We start from the raw sequence: 21,127 nt of genomic DNA, 5'->3' as shown, positions 1-21,127 counted from the left end.
AGTCATTTGGTTATGTATTCTTGCTCTTTTGTTTTGTTTAATCATTCTTTCATCACTTTATCCTGGTGAGGTTTGCTGTGGATCTGGAGCTTATCTAAAGAACACTGAGCATGAAGTAGAAACACACCCTGGATGGGATGCCAATCCATCACAGAGCACCATGCACACATATATTTACACACTCGTTCAAATCTAGGGTCACTGATCCACCTACTAGAACCAACTACAGACCATGTCAGATATGCACCAAATTTTGCCATCTTTAAGTCCAAACTTAAAACACTTCTCTTTTTCGATGCCCTTGAGACTTCAGCCTTCTTTTAAAAATATATTTTATGTCTATATACAGTATATGTGCTATATAAATAAATTTGCCTGCTTGCCTGCTGCCAAGTTTTTGGGCAGAGGGAGGAAACAAGAGAACCTGGAGGAAACCCACATGGACATGTCCACTTCCTAGTTTGAAACTGTTACTACAGTAGCATTAGCAACTTCATCAGTGGACATGGCAAACAACACATTTTACATGAATATAACTTTTGTCTTAAAATATGCATGCTCGTCAGATGAAGATGAAAATGAAGAAGGGCAGTCAATTTCACCGGAAGCACCTTTAACGAGAATGTACAAATCACCATGAGCTAGCTAGTCAGCTAGCCAAAGGGCTTATAAAGTGAACGTGGCTTCTTTTGGATCTATTTCTTCTAGCAGGAAACATTTGCCAATATTGTGTATGAAATATCAGTTACTTGATATTAATTTCATTTTTATAGAACTGTTGATAAACAAGATTACCTATGGCACTCAAACCTCGAGCCTACACCGAATCACAGCCATCCCAATATTCAGTATAACTACACTGTTGCTATGTATGGTTTACAGGTGTGAATAAGAACAAAGAAACTAAGCACATTTTAGTACAAAAAAAGTTACTGTAAAGTTCACATATTGAAAACATATTAATTTAGCTATATAGTTAGACAGCTTTTTTGAAAGTACATACAGTATGTTGACATTGAAATGACATGCTGAAGGAAGTGTGATAAAGTGTCAATTATGAAAAGGTAAGATACACATCTGCCAAGTTTGCCATGTTACTACTAGTAGCGTGATTAGCATTTCAATGCTTAATCAAATGCAACTCAAATACCTAGTTTTTTTTATCACAGTTATACAGAGATGGAGACAGTATGAAAGGTTTTGTAACTTTAAAAATGTAGACCAGTGACTGATCTACAGGCCAAGAACATGCATCCAACCCTGCCAAGCACTGCCCCAGACTGATGTTCATAAAGATGAATTTTAGAAAGCACCTTGGTCGTGGTAAGCCTTTTCAGTACACTCGCCAAATAATTCACAGCATGTACAAAAATGTTAATATGTGCCACACAAAAACACAAAGTTCAGTTTGTCCAGAGCATGCAGGAGAGAGACACATGCTGAGTTAAATGTAAAAATAGCATGGCTCCATTTTCTTAGTGACTTCAATCAACACTGTCCACATCACACTGTCTTTGCCTACTTTGGCCCCATATTTTGGAATATGATTTGCTTCTCCAGTGTTTCTATGATCGTTGTGCCTGTTCTGTGTGATTATGCAGAGTGTGGACCAAAGATGATAACACACACACACCCCTGATCTTCTGTTGGAGTGTAATCTTTGCAGAGTAATCTCACTAGTAATGCCCCAACCAATTTTTAACAAACAAGGGGGGAACTCATGCATTATACATTAAAACATTTTGATTTGGTGAAAGCCTCCTGCACTGAAAATGAAATAACATTTCTGGAAGTAGGCAAATTTGAGATACATTATAAAATGGGGCTAAGATGGGGATAAGATATGTAAGTCAAGTCAAATCAAGTGGGTTTTTATTGTCATTCCTCTATATAGCTTGTATACACTGGAACAAAATGACGTTTCTTCAAGACTACATAAAGTGCAAATCCAAAACAGTGTGAGACAAGTACAAACAATAAATACACAGAAGAAAACTATAAATACACAGGACAGTAAATACAAAGGACAATAGATACACAGAACATGAACTGTAAACTGGGCGGTAAACTGTAAAAAACATGGGCGGTAATCTGTAAACTACTGCATAATGTAGCAGCATAAGTATAGCAGCAATACTGGTAGCAAAAACGAGTTCAAAAATGTAAAGTGACTAATGCAGCTATGTAAAGTGCAGTGTGCAATAGTACTTAGTACTTACATGTAAAAGTCTTACAGGGTTAGGTGTTTGACTAGCCCAGGTTGAGTAATCTGGCTGGCTAGCGAAGAAACTGCTGTGGAATCTGCTGGTGGTGGCATAGATTCTCCTGTACCTTCTGCCAGATGGCAGGGTGAATAGTCCATGAAAAGGGTGAGAGGGGTCGTCAGCAATACTGGTGACTTTGTGGATGCAGCAGTTGTTGAAGGAGGTGTCTATGTTTGGTTGAAAGACCCCAATGATCTTTTCAGATGTCCACAAAATTTGCTGTAGGGACTTGCAGTCGGAGGCAGTGCAGTTCCCGTACCACACGGTGAGACAGCTGGTCAGGACACTTTCTATCGTCCCTCTGTAGAAGGAGGTGAGGATGGGAGGGGGAAGTTTTGCTATCTTCAGCCTCTGCAGGAAGTGGACACACCGCTGGGCCTTTTTGACTAGGCAAGTGGTGTTGAGAGTCCAGGAGAGGTCCTCAGTCATGTGCACACCAGGGATGGGTGGTATCTTATCATTTGTGATGAAACAGTAGAAATTCTCCCCACAATAAGAATTAGACTTCCTGTGACAATAACGATAAAGCCTAGTTGATGACTTATTTCTGTGTGCGATGATTCTGAAAAAAAAAATTCTAAATTGAGTTTTTGCTTAAAACAAGGAAAATTATGCACCAGTGAGGTAAGAAAAATAATCTTGTTTTTCATTTGAATAAGATTTTTTTTTTTTTTTTACACCATTGGCAGATAATTTTGTTTGTTTTAAGTGAAAACTCAATTTAGATTTTTCATTTTATTTATCTAGTTAATGCTTCTTGATTTTTTTTTTTATTATTATTATTATTATTTTTTTAGATATTTTGAGTGGAAACCAGACCAAAACACTAAGAAAGAAAAACATCTGGGTGACCCTATTCCCTTTTAAAGGGAACTCAATGTTGCATGAGCTCCATGCTGTGGGAAGCGCTCTCACATGTAACCGGTATGTGAAGCTTGTGTAACATCATGCCTATTTATAGGCCTGCCATGATCAGGTGACATGGCAACTAAGCGTGTAGCATGTTGTAAAAATGGCACCTGTGAACTGCACCATAAACCTGTATTATCTGAAGCGAAGACACAATTCACAGGCATGCCCAGGTATGACAAGGCTACGCAACATCTTGTTCCTTTTCAAAGGGAACTCATCATTGCATGAGTTCCACACTGTGGGAATGAGAATACCCACTCCATCATACCGAGGGCATGGCCTGTTCAAAAGGTCAGAGCCTGAGGGTCACTGCAAGACACTCAAGCCTGGGGTGGAATGTATATCCAGCTTGTAATATCGAATGAATGTGTGTGGCGTAGACCACCCTGCCACAGCACACATATCCTTTAAGGGTACCCTTTTGGACAAAGCCTTCGAGGAGATGACTAGCCCTAGTGGCTATGAGCCCTTATGCCCAAAGGCGTTGCGAGACCGCACGCCTCTTAAACAATAGAGATTGCTTCCACTATCCAATTAGAGATGCGCTGCTTCAACACATCATCACCCCTATTGTCCCCACCAAACCAGACCAGCAGCTGCTCCGACTTACGCCACTACCAGACTGGTGGACATAAGTACAGAGAGCCCTTACTGGACACAGTAGGTACAAATTCTCTTATTCCAGTGTGAAGAATCAAGGAGGGAAGAAAGCCTGCAACACTACTGGCTGGGCTGCAGACGTAGGCACTTTAGGAATATAATCTGTCCCAGGTTATAGGAAGGCCTTGGCTAATGTTGGCTCAAATTTAGCCTATTACCCAAAAACATTTAAAATTCAACTTAGAAGCCAATACTCACATCTACCTCTGAGCCCAGTTGGAGATAGAAAAAATACACCAGCCGTGAGTGAGAAGAAGCAAGGGTCCAGCTTTATTGTTCCATTCCACCACACGAGATCCACACCGATGAGAATTCTCAAAAGTGATCCCCCTACCCTGAGCTTAAGCTCCAGTATTTATACTGTATTTACACACTAAATAACCCATATGTTTCAAAAAGACTATGATCTCACTACCAATAGGGTTAAAAAAGAGCTCATTTACCTTACTCTTATGTTCCAGAAAAGGCCTATTTCACTTACACATAGAATTGAAACCAGGGGTTTTAATTTACACATAAAATCAGAACCCAGGCATTTCTAATAACCCAGAAAATAAAAACCCAGAGTTTGTAGTTACTCAGAGGATCAGAAACCAGAATTTTCAGTTACCTAGGGCATCAGAAACCAGAATTTTCAGTTACCTTAGGGCATCAGAAACCAGCATTTTCATTTACCCAGAGAGTAGACCGTGGACAAGACTAAACAACCTAGAGGGACCTTGGTCTTATCGTTATCTCGAGGGGGGGCAGTTTGACCCAGCCACCCTTATAACTGGCTCCTCATGGTTCTTTCTTAAAATTAAGGCCTTCCTTGCGAGCCAAGAACCCTCACCATTTGAGTCATGAGTAAGTTTACATTTTCCTGTATTTCTAGTTTATAATTTATTTTCATATTTGCACTATATTTCTTATTTTATATATATTTATACTACTTGAAAAGCGGTTTACTGTACTTCCAACTTCTTAATATCATTACAGTTCTACTGTCCTGCATATCCTACTATTCTGTTTTTTATAGAGTTTCTCTATTACTATAAGATATTATTAAAGTTATTCATGTGTGTGTATGAGAAAGGGAGAGTGTGTGTGTATGTTGTGTCTACTTTCCCGCCCTTGACTGTACGAGCGTGTGTGTGTGTGTGTGTGTGTATGTGTGTATTAGCCCTCCTCAGCTCAGCTCGTATACCTCTTTTTGACTTTTTTGACTATTACTGCTCTTAAAGATCTTTAAAGTGTAATTCCAATTTGTCAATGTCCGCCTAATCCCGCTTCTATGTGTCTAGGTGCCCGTCTTTTCTTCTTCTCCCCTTTGCTGGATGCTAGGTCTCCCTTATGTTTATTTTATGACATTTTTTATCCACAACATTTCCCCCTCTGAGGCTATGAAGCCTCATACAATACCTTAATTAAGCGTGGAGGAACTGATTCTGCCGCACCCCATGGCCGTCCCCCGCTAGCTGTCGGAGGATTACTCTAACGAAGCCATAATCCCTGCGCCCGTCCCCGTACTCAAATGGGTCCCTTACATTAACCACTTCTACGCAACACTGATCCGAATAGGAGCTGAGGAGGTTTTGTAGACCTGGTGGGAGACGTGCTAGTGTGGTGCGCCCCGGGGTCTCATAGTAGATTGGCAGCTGGAGAATGGGCCTTAGGACCCCCCTACATCCACTTTGCGCCGGACATGTGTAGATGTACATAGCCATAACTCTTAACCCTTAACCTACTTCTCCTTTCAACTATGAATATATATCTCCTTTCGAATCTAACTACCTTGATTATACGTTTGTTTGCCTACATCGATTATAAGTGTGATTAACTGAGTTCCCCTAATCAGTCATTACTACTACTACTGCCGTACGTATGAGTGGCCACTACAGTAACTAACTACTTGATCTACACGTCCCTATCTTTCTCAACTAGGCCTGTCAGCCCACAGTTTTGTATTTGTCGGGACCTGCAGATTCTTGCTTCCCCTCAAAAACCAAACCCCAGTCTTTCGCAGTCAGGGGTGGGCGAAAAAACCTCCTACGAGGAAAAATTCCCACCCTGCCAGCACTATGTGCTCAGCAGCACCATTATACTTTTCTGTGCCTGATTGCGTCATATCACAAACATTTCATAACATTTTATAACAATACTTGACAGTCTGTTGTATGCAGTATCTCTCTGTATGCTGGTTGTCTTCAGCTCAAGCACTTTACGTACTGTAGAGAGCCACCCTTTGGGGAGAGGTTAGGCTAGCACGTACACCCAGGGTATGGATCCTCACATCTTCTCATCCTGTCTGCCACTGACTGAGCAGACCCCCCGTTGACAGCAGTTTCGTACACAGCAGCTTCGTACCGGACCTTCACGTGTTCCCCACCATCTCGTCATTGGAGGATTGAGCATCCTCCAGGGGTTGCATGTTCTAGTCCGCTGCTGCCCTGTAGGCAGCATTCTCTCGATGCTCCGGGACTCCCACCTCCGGGTGAACACCTCCGGGTCTCCTACCTCCGGGTGAACACCTCCGGGTCTCCTACCTGCGGGTGAATACCTCCCCCCGTTGAGGCGGTGACGCCTCACACATAACACTGCACTCAGCTCTGTTCCTGTGAATATATAGCTCCATACATAATAGTTAGTGGTCTTATATATGTTTTTGATTCATCTGCAATTACTCCAGCGGCAGTCCATCATAAGGAACAGACACAGACATGGGTCGACCCGTAAGCATTTCATGCGGTGTTAGATACATATGGCTGTTAGTCTGCATGTGCTAGGTCATTAGTGCAAGAGGTAGAGCATCTACTGAAATACGTTTAGTATCAGCACAAATTACGTTAACTTGAGATGGTATGTCAGATCTGGGACCTATCCCTGGTCAAGGAAGAAATTTTCGAGCACAAATATCACACTTAGATTATCCTCCACCGTTGCCTGCAAGTACAGAGACCATTCCTCTACCTTCCCCCTCGCACACTGGCTAAGATCATGGGCATCTGTAATACATACAGCGAGAAGTGCAGTCAGAATTAGAATTCAATTAAACTATTTGTTCGATAAGTGGCGTTCCAATTTTTTCCTAGAACCTCATTGCATTCAAACAACTCCAAACAGACGACACAATCCATGGGCCTAAACGTCAGTATTTATCGGTATATTTATATATTTTAACAATTCTACCCTTAACCAGGTTGCACTCTGTAGTGATAGCTTTTAATTCAGCCAATTGGGCAGAACAGGGTGTTCAAAATGTTTCTGAAATTTCCGATCCGAAACTTTTAAGCTCAAGGAAATACGAATTTCGGCTGGGCAATCGTGAGTGTTCTCAGTGACTGGCTCCACAGAATTAATTACAAAACTACAGTTGGTGTGTTAGGCACACTAACAAGTTTAGGAATTTCAGTTTGGGTGGTACATAGATTAACCCCATATCCCCATATCCTGTTCTTTCAAAATAGAAATGACCTGGTGTGATGAACGTAAGATCGATGTGTGAGAGAGCAATTTTCCCAATGATCCGCACGAAGAGAGCATCTCCAGCCTGGCAATCCTTGTGCCACCAAATCCAATGTTTTCAATACATAAACTACAGCCCTGTAAGCGCCCCATTCTCCTGAGCCGGGACCCCCCCAGCAGCACCCCCCCTTTTCAGTCACATGTAAGACACAGTCTTTGTTGTAGTTTGCCAGCCATAGTACAGGTGCAAAGCATAGGTCCATTCAATGTCAGGCTTGTCCAAAGAACACCCGGATCCCAGGATGTTGTCCTTTAGTGAGCAATCAGTGATCTACTGCAGACCATACTTGATAACGTCCAGGAACATTTGTTGTGCTTTTATGGGGCGGAGGATGACCCCAATCATGTCCTGACGGCCTTGGGAGCGTGCAAGGGAGTCTATGACCACAGAGGAGTACACCACAGGGGAGCCCCCAGCCCCCGAAGGAGACACTTCCAGGTGTACTACTGATCTAGGAATTGTTAAGGGGAGTAACGGCCTTGAGCTCTCACATGCAGTCACTTGGAAAAAGCGCTGATCAATAATAATATCATATGGAATGGAATTACAGTTACAGGTTACAATTGGGACATCTTATATATATATATACATATATATACTGTATATACATCATACTATAGATAATGGTTACTGGGTGGGTTGGTTGGGTTGCAGAACTTATCGCATTTGTTATCACAGCTTGCTGTAATAATATTAGACTAAGTGGGCATGTCCCTTCATCCTTTTCTGAGGATCGAAGATATTGTTTACAGAACAATAGTACTGGAAACTGGAGACAGACAACTGGGAACACACAACTGAAAAACCCATCTTTAAATGTTCAATTTATGCATCAGATCTAGGCCTTAAAACGGTAAATATTTATCGTGATTTATTATACCCTGATTTTAATAAAGCAGGAAGCTATTAAAAACAATTCAAAATGAGGAGTTCAGTTTTTAACGTGTTAAGACTTCCGATGTTTACAGATCACTCAAGTTCGATATAAACACATCACAAGGCCCTGATTGTGTGGAGTCTGTATTTCTAAACTTAGCAGTTGATATTATTTCATCTCTTTTAATTTATCATTTTAATCTTTCATTAGACAATGGGGTTATGCCAGACCTTTGGAAATCAGCTTTCTCATTTATTTATTTATTTATTGTATTTTATTTATTACATTAAATCAGGGACATCCACCTATATTAAATCATTACAATCCAATAACAAGGCCTCCTCGCCTATGTCCCTTGTAGAAAGCTTTTTCAGTGAACCGTTCACATGTTATCAGTCTGCAAGAAGTCTAAGGTCATATAAACATATCAGCACAACTTTTGAAAAGTTTTGAAAGTCTTAAGACAATGTCACGGTACCCTCTGCACTTCCCTGTCTGTTGATTTAGAAGAGGCTCTCAACACAGTGAATCAGGAAATATTGCTGCAGAGATTAAATAATGTTGGTCTATCAAATCATTTAAAAATTACTAAAGTAACCTACCTCTACTGTTCTAATCACACGAATAACACCTCTCATAAATTCCACTCTCATGTTTAGTTAATCTGTAAAATAGTTCTAGTCTGTTTACTTCAACAATACAATCCCAATTGGCAATTATACATTCTTATCCCTTCCTGATTTTCATTCACCAGAAAGATATTGAGAAAGGAAAACAAAACTCCTTTAGTCTAAAAATTTGTGGTGTACACTAACCGAACATATTAATATCCCATCTGTACTAACGAGTGATAATCCCAATAAGATAGAACTAATAATAGAGTAAATGAGGTTGAGATCTAGATATGCATTTACAGTCCTCTAGCCACTTTTATCCCACTAATTTTCATTCAAAACAACCTAGTGAATTTGGCTTTATGTGTACAGCACTAGTGTTTAGTCTAAATGGTATACATGCATGTACATGCATTTTGTTTCTTATTAACTTATAACTGTACCACACTCAAAATATCACTCAGATCCTTCATACATGACATTTAAATGTTGCTCACTTTGGAGGAATGTGAATATGTATTTAACTTAGTCTAAAATAAAATTTATCATCTGTGAGCTTTGTTTCAATTTACCACCAAGTTGTTACCTTGGCTGAACGCCCAATTGTGAAAGGCATAAGATTCGTCCTATAAATGTATCCATTTCATTTAAACTGTTTTTGACCATATTACGGTAGTGTTAAATCTACTCATGTCACAAACCACATTTCCCATCCTGCACTGCGGTCCACAAACATGGCTGGCTGCCATGAACTGCAATTCCCAGATCACACACACCTGCATCCAGTTCTCAGCTCTCGGTTTTTATCAGTTCTCAGCTGCTGTATAACGTATTATCAGTTCAATTCACTTCACAGGTTGTGCAGTATATCCTCCCTTCCTCGAGTTTGTGACCACTGCTTTGTATCATTTAAATATTGTCACTCGTATACTTTGTATGACATATCCATAGCACACCGTATAGCACATATGTATATTTATACACACACACACATACACATACATATACACACCCACACATATATATTTGCATAACTACTCTATTCTATTCACCAATCTACGGTTCAGGAAAAAACAAATCACTTCAAACTACACTGTTGTAAAGGGACCGTAATTAAACTAACTCCCAAACTCATATCAGCACAACATGTCGGCAAAAGGAACCATTATGCAAGGCTGTCTAATCCAGATACTCGTACTCCCTGCAAAACCCGAATTCCACATTAAGTAATCATCACCGTATTCTAATGCTACGGACTCAGATATCATATCTGTAACAGGCGTACAACACTTTACAGAGAGTTTAAAATGTGCAGACTGCGACTGCCATCTGATCTTACTAATTACTTATCATTGGACATATCCAGCATTTAAAGAGAAAACATGCAGAAATTATTCAGCATTATACAACATGAATACCACACGCCAGAAGAATTCGCATTTACGCTGCTTAAGATATTGTATAGACACATACCCGTATAACAATCACCGATACACAAATTAGTTATGGTTACTCCAGCTCTTGTAAGCGAGTCAGTTCATGAAGGTAGACTGCTCTCTAAAACCAAATGTTTATGCTCAACATTATCTCAACAGGGAGGATGTGACCTAGCCTGATACGGACCACATTGTGATCAGCCAGAGACTGTTACCTCGGGTCGGTTTTACTTTTCAGGGTTTTTTATTAATATCACTCAAAACGAACAGGTTCACATGTCAATTTTATCATTAGTCAGGAAAAGATGCCTGTGCAGAAGAAACTATGTGGCACAATGCACACCACATAAACTATTATTAAAGTTCTCTCCGGACTGATAACATCAAGATATGCTGAATGATTTTAATTTTTACAGGAATATATCCACGTATATATATATATATATATATATATATATATATATATATATATATATATATATATATATATATACATTGAATCACTTTGACTTTAATGTAGAGCATGAGATAACTAAAGGATTGGAAAAAGGGGAAGAAACAGAAATCTCTCGCACGCGCTCTCTCCCTCTCTCGCGCGCTCGGTGGTTTAGATAACCGTCACCATGGAACTCAAAACACTTTCATTCAGTTTCCAAACAGGGAAACACACGGAATTCAAATTAAAATGAAAAGAATGATTTGGAGCTCCGGCGCGCATGATTCTGACCAGCCGTGTACCCAATCTAAACATGGAACTGTGTACAATCTGCGCAACACGGTCTCAATCCAGTCTGGTGTCATGCCAGGAGACTGAGGAGCCGGGCCGGACGGAGACCCTCCCTCCTAACTTGGAACACGCACAGTAACACCATAATACTAAACAAACAACAAACACACATAAAACTCTTTTAGGCGAACCACACAGACAGTTTTGCAAAACACCCATCATTTTTGAGTTATGACAACTTTAAGTTAATTTCAACCAATGAAGCACATTGAGTTGGAGAAATCACCTTTTCCTCTACAGTCAAATGTCTTCCATTAAAACTCATTTAATAATCTGTATAATAAACACAAGTTTTTAACTTGATTACTCATAGAAATAATGTTGTTCCAACTAGTTTTTCCACATTATTTAAAAGGAATTTAAGTGTTATGTACTTATTTACCGTAATTGTGAACACAATTTTTTTTAATATAATTTACTAACTTCAAGTTGTATAACAATAGTTACCAAAATACTACAAATATAAATGAAATGAAATATAAATATAAATGGAATATAAATGAAAGGTCCAAATGGACTTTCTCCTCCACATTTCGAGCGTCGGACTCACTCATTTCTTAACAGTGGCTTCTGGGGCCTGAAAATGCACACTTGTTTCCCCACCTTCAGTCTTCCTTTTCCCCTGGATCACACAATCGAAAGTATGTACCAGATTCAAAACATTCGAAGACCGCAAGATATCTCACAATGCTCTGCATTACCAAGCTCACTCTGAAGAGCACACACACACCGAATTGTCTTTCCTTTTTTCCTTTTTTTTTTTTTTTTGTCCTTCCTCCCTATTTCCACACAGACGCGCAGATAAGAACAGACAGGAACACACACATACACCCCTCCTTTCTATCAACAACGCCGGCAAGCTCCCATACACACATTGTATTCCACATTATTACACTTATTTATGTTACTACATGAAGTTTTCAAAGTATAAAGCACCTCCATACCAGCTCCGTATGCATGAAGCTTACAGTCATACAAATTAAATCCAACTTTCTCCAAAAAAAATTATTTTCTCTAAATCTTATCCCACTTATCCAATACTTTAGGTATGGAGCTCATGTTCAGAGCACTAATAAATACATTTTCCCTGTCTCCAAAACTTACACGCTCTCACACCGCACTCATATTATAAGCACATATATTATAAGCACACACATTTGTTAGTACACATTCCATTCATACACCGGGCATACTGTATTGCACGACCCGGACCTGGGCCCAGGATTTATTCCCCTCTCTATCCAGCCCTGGAATCTAATCTATCTATCTTTTATCTAATCTTTTTCCAGCGGTATTAGGGGTCCCCACCAATGCAGCCGCCACTAGTCTGCTAGTCTAGTCTAGTAGCCGGTATCTGGGGTCTGAGGCCTCATTTTCCACCTGCTTTCTATCCCAGCCCTGGAGTATTTCTCTATTTCTCTTCTCTTTTTTCTACCTTTTTTCTACCTTTTTGCCCTTCCTCCAGCGGTATTGCAGGATTTTCACTCACACAACACATATACCATTTCCTTATTACAATTACAAAAAGTACAAGCTTCTACAATCTACACTTCTCTTACCTCTTCTCACTCACTCAAGGTTCTTTTGGAGACCCACTTAGTCTTTCTTCCCACCCCGGGGCTTCTCAGTCGTAGGAACAGACCACTAAAACAGAGCTTTGAAATAACAGGCGTCTGCAATGCCTTTTCCTATACGGCCTGTCTGTTGCTTAGAGAGCGAAGTCCCACGGGAGAGATTCCAGACATATAGATCTTAGCCCAGTCCCATCTGGGGTGCCAAATGTTGGCTCAAATTTAGCCTATTACCCAAAAACATTTAAAATTCAACTTAGAAGCCAATACTCACATCTACCTCTGAGCCCAGTTGGAGATAGAAAAAATACACCAGCCGTGAGTGAGAAGAAGCAAGGGTCCAGCTTTATTGTTCCATTCCACCACACGAGATCCACACCGATGAGAATTCTCAAAAGTGATCCCCCTACCCTGAGCTTAAGCTCCAGTATTTATACTGTATTTACACACTAAATAACCCATATGTTTCAAAAAGACTATGATCTCACTACCAATAGGGTTAAAAAAGAGCTCATTTACCTTACTCTTATGTTCCAGAAAAGGCCTATTTCACTTACACATAGAATTGAAACCAGGGGTTTTAATTTACACATAAAATCAGAACCCAGGCATTTCTAATAACCCAGAAAATAAAAACCCAGAGTTTGTAGTTACTCAGAGGATCAGAAACCAGAATTTTCAGTTACCTAGGGCATCAGAAACCAGAATTTTCAGTTACCTTAGGGCATCAGAAACCAGCATTTTCATTTACCCAGAGAGTAGACCGTGGACAAGACTAAACAACCTAGAGGGACCTTGGTCTTATCGTTATCTCGAGGGGGGGCAGTTTGACCCAGCCACCCTTATAACTGGCTCCTCATGGTTCTTTCTTAAAATTAAGGCCTTCCTTGCGAGCCAAGAACCCTCACCATTTGAGTCATGAGTAAGTTTACATTTTCCTGTATTTCTAGTTTATAATTTATTTTCATATTTGCACTATATTTCTTATTTTATATATATTTATACTACTTGAAAAGCGGTTTACTGTACTTCCAACTTCTTAATATCATTACAGTTCTACTGTCCTGCATATCCTACTATTCTGTTTTTTATAGAGTTTCTCTATTACTATAAGATATTATTAAAGTTATTCATGTGTGTGTATGAGAAAGGGAGAGTGTGTGTGTATGTTGTGTCTACTTGCCCGCCCTTGACTGTACGAGCGTGTGTGTGTGTGTGTGTGTATTAGCCCTCCTCAGCTCAGCTCGTATACCTCTTTTTGACTTTTTTGACTATTACTGCTCTTAAAGATCTTTAAAGTGTAATTCCAATTTGTCAATGTCCGCCTAATCCTGCTTCTATGTGTCTAGGTGCCCGTCTTTTCTTCTTCTCCCCTTTGCTGGATGCTAGGTCTCCCTTATGTTTATTTTATGACATTTTTTATCCACAACACTAATCCAGGGACAAAGTCAGGTAGGAAGGGGCAACAGAGAGAGGTTGAAGATCTCAAACTCACTTGAGAGATGGCAGGACCAGCAGAAGAGCTACCTTTAGTGTCAGAAGCTTCTCTGAGGCTGGCTCTAAGGGCTCAAATGGGGCAGCTGGCAGACCTTCCAGGACCACAGGAAGTCCCATGGAGGTATACGTGGTCTGCAGATGGCCCTCAGCTGCATGACACTAGGCATAAACCTCAAAGTTAGAGGATGTTGCCCCACCGAGGTTCCATTAATAGGGGCGTGGCGGGCCAAAATGGTGTCCACGTAGACCCTGACTGTAGAAGGAGCCAACCCTGCTTAGAAATTTCCTTCTAAGAATGCTATTGCACAGTTCACTGTGTCTTGCTGACGTTCCTCACACCATGAAAGAAAAAGTCACCATTTGAGTGCATACAATTTCCTTGTGGATGGTGCTCATGTTCAACATAGTCTCTACAACCTCAGTTGTGAGACCAGAATCTATGAGCTGGTACACTTTAGTGTCCAGACCCACAGTTTCCATAGTTCCGGCCGAGGGTGATAAATCAGCCCTCCGCCTTGAGACAGTAGATCTCTGTGGATGGGAATCTCCCAAGGAGTGCTGTCTAGCAGCGATATTATCTCTGAGAACCATATTCGAGCTGGCCAATAAGGTGCTTCTAGCAGCAGACGTAGACGGTCTTGGTGAACTCTCGCTAGAACTTGTGGGAGCAAAGCGATCAGGGGAAAAGCATACGGGTGTGACCTAGGCCACGTGTGCACCATGGCATCCAGCCCCAAGGTGCAGGAGGACTGAGGGCAAACCACAGCAGGCAGTGTTGTGTCTCCTCGGAGGCGAACACATCACTTCCGCTTGGCCGAACCTCTGCCATATGGACTCCACCACTTGAGGATGGAGCCTCCAAACTCCGGACCTCAGCCCCTGCCTTGACAGGATGTCTGCCCCCACTTTCCGATTGCCAGGAATGTACATTGCACACACTGACAAGAATTTGCCCTCTGCCCAGAGAAGAATTAGTTGTGCCTGCCTCAATAGGGGGCGTGAACATAACCTTCCCTGGTGGTTGATATATGAGACCACTGCCATGTTGTCTGTTACAAGTAACACATGGTGACCTAATTAATTAAGGAAGAAAGAATTTCAGTACTAGAAATACAGCCTGCATTTCTAGGCGATTTATATGCCACTCCAGATGAGGGCCTCTCCAAAGACCCCGAGCTAGACAGCTATTTAAGACCACGCCAAAGCCCGTGAGGAAGGCATCTGTCATTACCATCTTGAAATAAGGAGACACCCCTAAAGTGTGACCCAAGGTTAGAAACCGAGGACACCTCCAATTTTTCAGAGCATATAGGCATCGCTGCGTGACACTGATTATTCTCAGAGGTTTTGTCCTTGGACATGGATATCTGTTAGTTCACGGATGCCCTGGAGTCACAAGTCACTTTGTGCAGGTGTGAGGAGATAAAGCTAGCCTGATGGGAAGAACCCAATATTGGTACGCTTTGCCTCCAAACATAAACCTTAGGAACTTCCTGTCACAGGGCGATATTTCTATGTGGAAATATGCGTCTTTAAGATCTACAGTATCGTCACAAACCAGTCCTTGAACTGAATCTGTGGAATGATAAGTTTGAGTGTCAGCATCTTGAACCTGTATGTCCAAAGAGAATGGTTCAGATAACCCACATCTAAAATTGGCCATATACTCCTATTTTTTGCAGACCAGGAAATAACAGCTGTAGAAATCTCCCTTCCTCAGGGAACAGGGTACATGTTCTATGGCCCCTTTTACCAAGAGGGATCCTACATCCTGCACTAAGGTTAGGCTTTGCTCTGTGCTGACTACTGTGGTGAGCACACCTCTGAACCAGGGGGGTCGAGCTCTGAACTGGACCCAGTAACCCTTTTCTACAGTAGAGAGAACCCATGGAGACACATTTGACAGTAGTTTCCATGTTGCCAGATGGTCGTTTAGTGATGTTAACTTTTCCACGTTCTATTGGAGGGAATGCATAAGATTTTCATTGCCCTGTGACCAGCTCGCTGACCACAGAACACTGAAAACTTGGGATCACCTTGGCTAGGGGAAGCCCTACAGTTGTCCTGGGGGTTACTGCCCCGACAAACTCATATACCCTGATACCTCCCTCCATGGCCCCTCAGGACCACTCGATCTTTATCTGCTTGGCCTTTATGACTATTCTCCGATCAGGCCTATTAGCAGGCTGTGACTGTGGTGGCCCACCTCCCCCCATGCTGAGCCAGAGGAACTGGGCCCCCACACTCGCCTTCTGTGCCTCCGTCGCACTAGTGCTAGCCCAAGCTCCACTCATGGATGCCAGGGCAAGCTCAACATGACAGGGAAGGTACTTGCTGAATGCTGCCATATGTTGAGCTCACTCAGCAGGTCTGCTTGGTAGGTCTGCAATACTACCATTGTATGCAGTGACCCACAAGCAAGACCCACTGCCTCATAGGCCTTGCTCACCAGCGCTGAGGTGGCCTTACATGGCTTGGATGGCAAAGCCACCACCCCAAATTACCTGCCGGCGGTGGAGAGAGGTAGCTCACAAGTGCCTCCTCCACCTTCAGCATAGCTAAATAGTCATGCCGTTCATTGCCCACAATGGCCAAATAATCCAACATTGCAGGGTTATAAATATGGCTTATGTATGGTTTCCCCACAAGTGTGATATTTTGTCATGCACTTCTGGAAAAAAGGGGAGTTTTTTGCAGTGTGAGGAAGATTTATTTTCACTGGGGAGAAAAAAGGTCGCCCAGCCTTAGTAATCACTTCAAGCAGCTCTTTATATGCTTGAGAGCTACTATCAGTTTGTGGCACACCCGTCTGCTCCTCTGAGTCAGAGAGAAATACAGTATATATTTTTTTGGCTTTGCATAGCAGAAGGAGGAGTTGCGACATGAGCTCGAAAATCCGGCGGAGCGCTGGACCTGAAAATACAGAGCAAGAGATAGAACCCCAGGACCTGAACCGACTGACTGCCCCGGGAGTAGCTGACCCACATCCGTGAGGCTCTGAAACCCAACTCCCTTCGGCCGAGTAGAGAGTGAGCCACGAGCGGAGCTGCCTAATTGTAAGGCGTCCACAATGAGCACAGTCAGACCTCTTGAGGGCTGCCCTGGTGTGCTCCATCCCTAGACACTTCACACAGAAAGTGTGTGCATCCCCCCATGATGAAAAGGGAGCAAGGCGTAACACACTTCCTGAATTTTCTCCCACTCGTTTTTTCTCTTTTTTTTGTTTTTTAAAAGATAGAGAGTGTCACGAATTAGAGGTGGAGACCGATGCAAGTGCAGATTTTCACTTTTAATGAATACCAAAACAAAACATAATACAAGAATTATGAACAGGAAGCAAAACACTAAGGCAAGAATAAAACATTAACAAAGACCATGAAAACAAAGACAGAAATGACAGCAATGAAAGACAAATGTGAGGTAAGGAGTGCAGTGCAAACTGTGGCCAATATACACATAATTACTCGTGAACATGAATGTGGTCATGTGACCGTGATGCAGTGAGCTGCAGTGGCTGCTGGGAACTGTAGTCCAGAGTTTCTTCCCTGATATTACATGACAGAACCCCCCTCAAAGGCGCTACTCCTGGAGCACCAGAAAACACCCCCCCCCCCCCCCCCCCCCCCCCGGCGGTGCTGGCCCTCGGGGCAAAATGTCTTCACAGCCCCTTAGGTCCCAAAGCAGGCATTGTCCAACATATAGCAGGCTTCTCAAGGAGTTGAAGGGCAGGCATGAGGTTGGGGCAGGCTTGCTGGGGTTGCTAGACAGCAGATGTGGGAAGCTGGGTCATCAACTTCAGCAGGGCAAGAAGGCAGAGCGACATCCTCAGTGGAATAGGAAGGCAGAGCGATGTCCTCAGTGGAACAGGATGGAAGAACTTGGTCAGCCATGTCAGTAGATCCTGGCGTGAGCAGAACTTAGTTGGCTGTGATGTCAATCCCAGACAGGACCTGGAAGTGCTGTCTGAGGTTCAGGTGAGGAGCGGTCTCTTCTGCACCACAGAGAGATTACGTGATATCCCCAGCCTAGCTTAAATTAGGAGCAATGGCTACTACAGAGCCAGCAGGAGGAACGAAGCTCAAAGCAGAGCCTGAGGGGGAAGTGACGTTCCCCATGAAGCCAGAGGGGGGAGCGTCCATCTCCGCAAGGTCCAAGTGGGGAGCGAAGTTCTCCGTGAGGCCAGAGGAGGGAGTAAACTTCTCAGTCAGGCCAGAGGGAGGAGCAAACTTCTCCATGAGGCCAGAGGGAGGAGCAAACTTCTCCGTGAGGCCAGAGGGAGGAGCAAACTTCTCCGTGAGGCCAGAGGGAGGAGCAAACTTCTCCGTGAGGCCAGAGGGAGGAGCAAACTTCTCCGCGAGGCCAGAGGGGGGAAGCAAGGTTCTCCGTGAGGCCAGAGGGGTGAGCAATGCTCTCCGTGAACCATGGGGGGGAGTGATGTACTCTGTGAAGCAGGAAGGGGGAGCGACATACAGCACGAAGCAAAGAAAAGGAATGATGTATTCAGCAGAGCATGGAGGCAGAGCAACAGCCTCAGCAGAGCAGGATGGCAGAGTGACGTCCTCAGCAGAGCAGGAAGGCGGAGCAACGTCCTCACCTGAGCAAGAAGGCAGAGAGACGTCCTCAACCAAGCAGGAAGGCAGAGCAACATCCTCAGCCGAGCAGGAAAGGGGAGCTATGTCTGAAGCGGAGCTCTTGGCCGCCCCGGGAGGCAGAGCAACGTCTTCAGCTGAACAGGGATGGTGAACAACGTTCTCTGTCAATAAAGCAGGTTGGACAAGATCCACAGTGGTGGAGGGAGGGTGGGAGGTGGTTCCAGCCTGGTTGGAAGGCTCCTCCTTGACATACCCCATGATGTAGTATATCATGTCAAGCCACTCCTGGTTGGCTTGAATGAGGGAGAATTGCCCCTCCTTCTCTGACTTCGGCTTTTCCCTTTCATACAAGTCCTCTTGGACCACGTTAAGGTCTGTCACGATTGGAGGTGGAGACAGATGCAAGTGCAGTGCATGATGCAAGGTGCAGGTCATCATGTGACCATGATGCAGTGTGTTGCAGTTTCTGCTAGGAACTGTAGTACAGAGTTCCTTCTCTGATATTTTATGACAGAGAGGAAATGAAGAGTCTTTTTGTGAGCGTTACACAAACGACCGACATGGAGTCTTGCTGAAGATAATAAGGCTGATGGCATGGTTCACAGGTGCTGTTTTTATATCATGCAACATGCTTAATAGCTTAATTGTCACCTGATCATGGCAGGCCTATAAATCAGCATGATGTTACACAAGCTTCAGATACCAGACACACGCAATGGCAGAAGATGATTCAGTGGCTGCTTGAGCAAGAGAAGGCCATCACGCAAGTCCTGGCTGCTGACAGGTCAACCAGGCATCTGGTGCTTACATGGCAGGATACTGATATCCTGGATTCTGTCAGTAAGGCACTTGGGCCTATATTTGATTTCACAGATGTCCTATCTTCTGAAAACTGTCACAGTGTCATACATGAAACCTACTCTTCACTTATTCAACAGTTCTTGATCCATGCTTCCATACTCAGTGTATGAGTCAAGAGGAGCTCCTGGTCATCAAAGCCAGAATAGTCAGAGAGGTGGAATCCCTCTCTGTCACACCACGTGATGCTGACTCTGCTAACCCTGAAACATCAGCTAAATCTACAAAAAAAAAAAGCCCAGAGTTCATCAAAGAAGCGGAAGAGTCTTGGAAGCTTTTTCAGGAAACCAGCTTTTGAGCTGATCAGTCTTTCTGACACAGAGAAAATCTAGGCTGAATTAAACAACTACTTGCATGGTCCATTGGCAGACGGTGAGAGCAATCCCCTCACATGGTGGAAGGTACACAAGCTGTATTTCCCTAACACCAGTTGTTTAGCAAAAAAAGTACTTTTTTTATGCATTCCCGCCACAAGTATATATAATATACAAGTATTCAGTGTTCATGGGTATGTAGTAACATGCCAAAGGTCTCTTCTGAAACCAGCTACAGTAAATATGTTAGTCCTCTTGACCAAAAATCTTAAATTGTGACCCCTGTTCTCTTTTTCAAAGCTACTTCTTCCTGAATCACATGCTTCACTAGTCTGTGTGTTATAACTTGCACTACCTATGCCATTTTCATGTCAGCCTCATTTCCACATTTTGTTTACAATTTAAGAATATATCATTGTTCACATTTTAATTGAACTTTTATTGAAATTTCATTTGTTAATTTGTTTTTAATTTATCATATTTTGTGACCTAACTGAAGACATAGTTGGGATTGTTACTTTTTGATACAATGTTCACACTATTTTTTTTTTTTTACAATTTATTCCACGAGACAAGAGTGTGTGATAACTTACAATACCTAATTGGTAGCATGTTCCATATACGTATTTTACTTTTGTAATTTTGTAACCTAACTGAAGACATGGTTGGGACTGCTACATTTGCTGTTTGCACTATTTTTGCCATTGTTTGCACCATGAGAGTATGAATAAATACAGAATCTATGAATTGTAATTGATTTGAATTATTATTGTGTGATGTTTTCAGCACAGTTGCACTATTTAAACAATATCTGTACTTTTACATTTTTAATTTTTATGTGCAACTTTTCCATTTATGCAAGACCTGATGTTTGGATTTTTACTGTTTATTTTATTTTATTTATTCTTTTATGTAAGTGGTATATTTTAGGAGCCTATCTGATGATGGGTAAGTTTTACTTTTAGATCAATGTTTGTGTTTCTGAGGCTCTCAAGACTGCATGCAGCTATCACTTGTAGCCAAAAACAGTGGTACTATATTGATATTGTCACTTATATTGTTAAGGCAATAAATAGCAGAAAATATTGTGATATAGTTTTAAGTCCTTATTGCCCATCCCTAGTGCACACCTAGAAACTTGGAGCTTTTTTGATGTGCAGTGGTGAGTGGTCCACTTGGGTTCTCCTGAAGTTGACAATCTTCTCTTTAGTCTTATCAACATTAAGAGATAGACTGTTGT

Source organism: Ictalurus punctatus, chromosome 6, assembly GCF_001660625.3.
Source record: "Ictalurus punctatus breed USDA103 chromosome 6, Coco_2.0, whole genome shotgun sequence".
NCBI classification, from domain to species: Eukaryota; Metazoa; Chordata; class Actinopteri; order Siluriformes; family Ictaluridae; genus Ictalurus; species Ictalurus punctatus.
The sequence above is the reverse complement of the archived record's forward strand: the minus strand, read 5'-3'. Positions refer to the sequence as shown.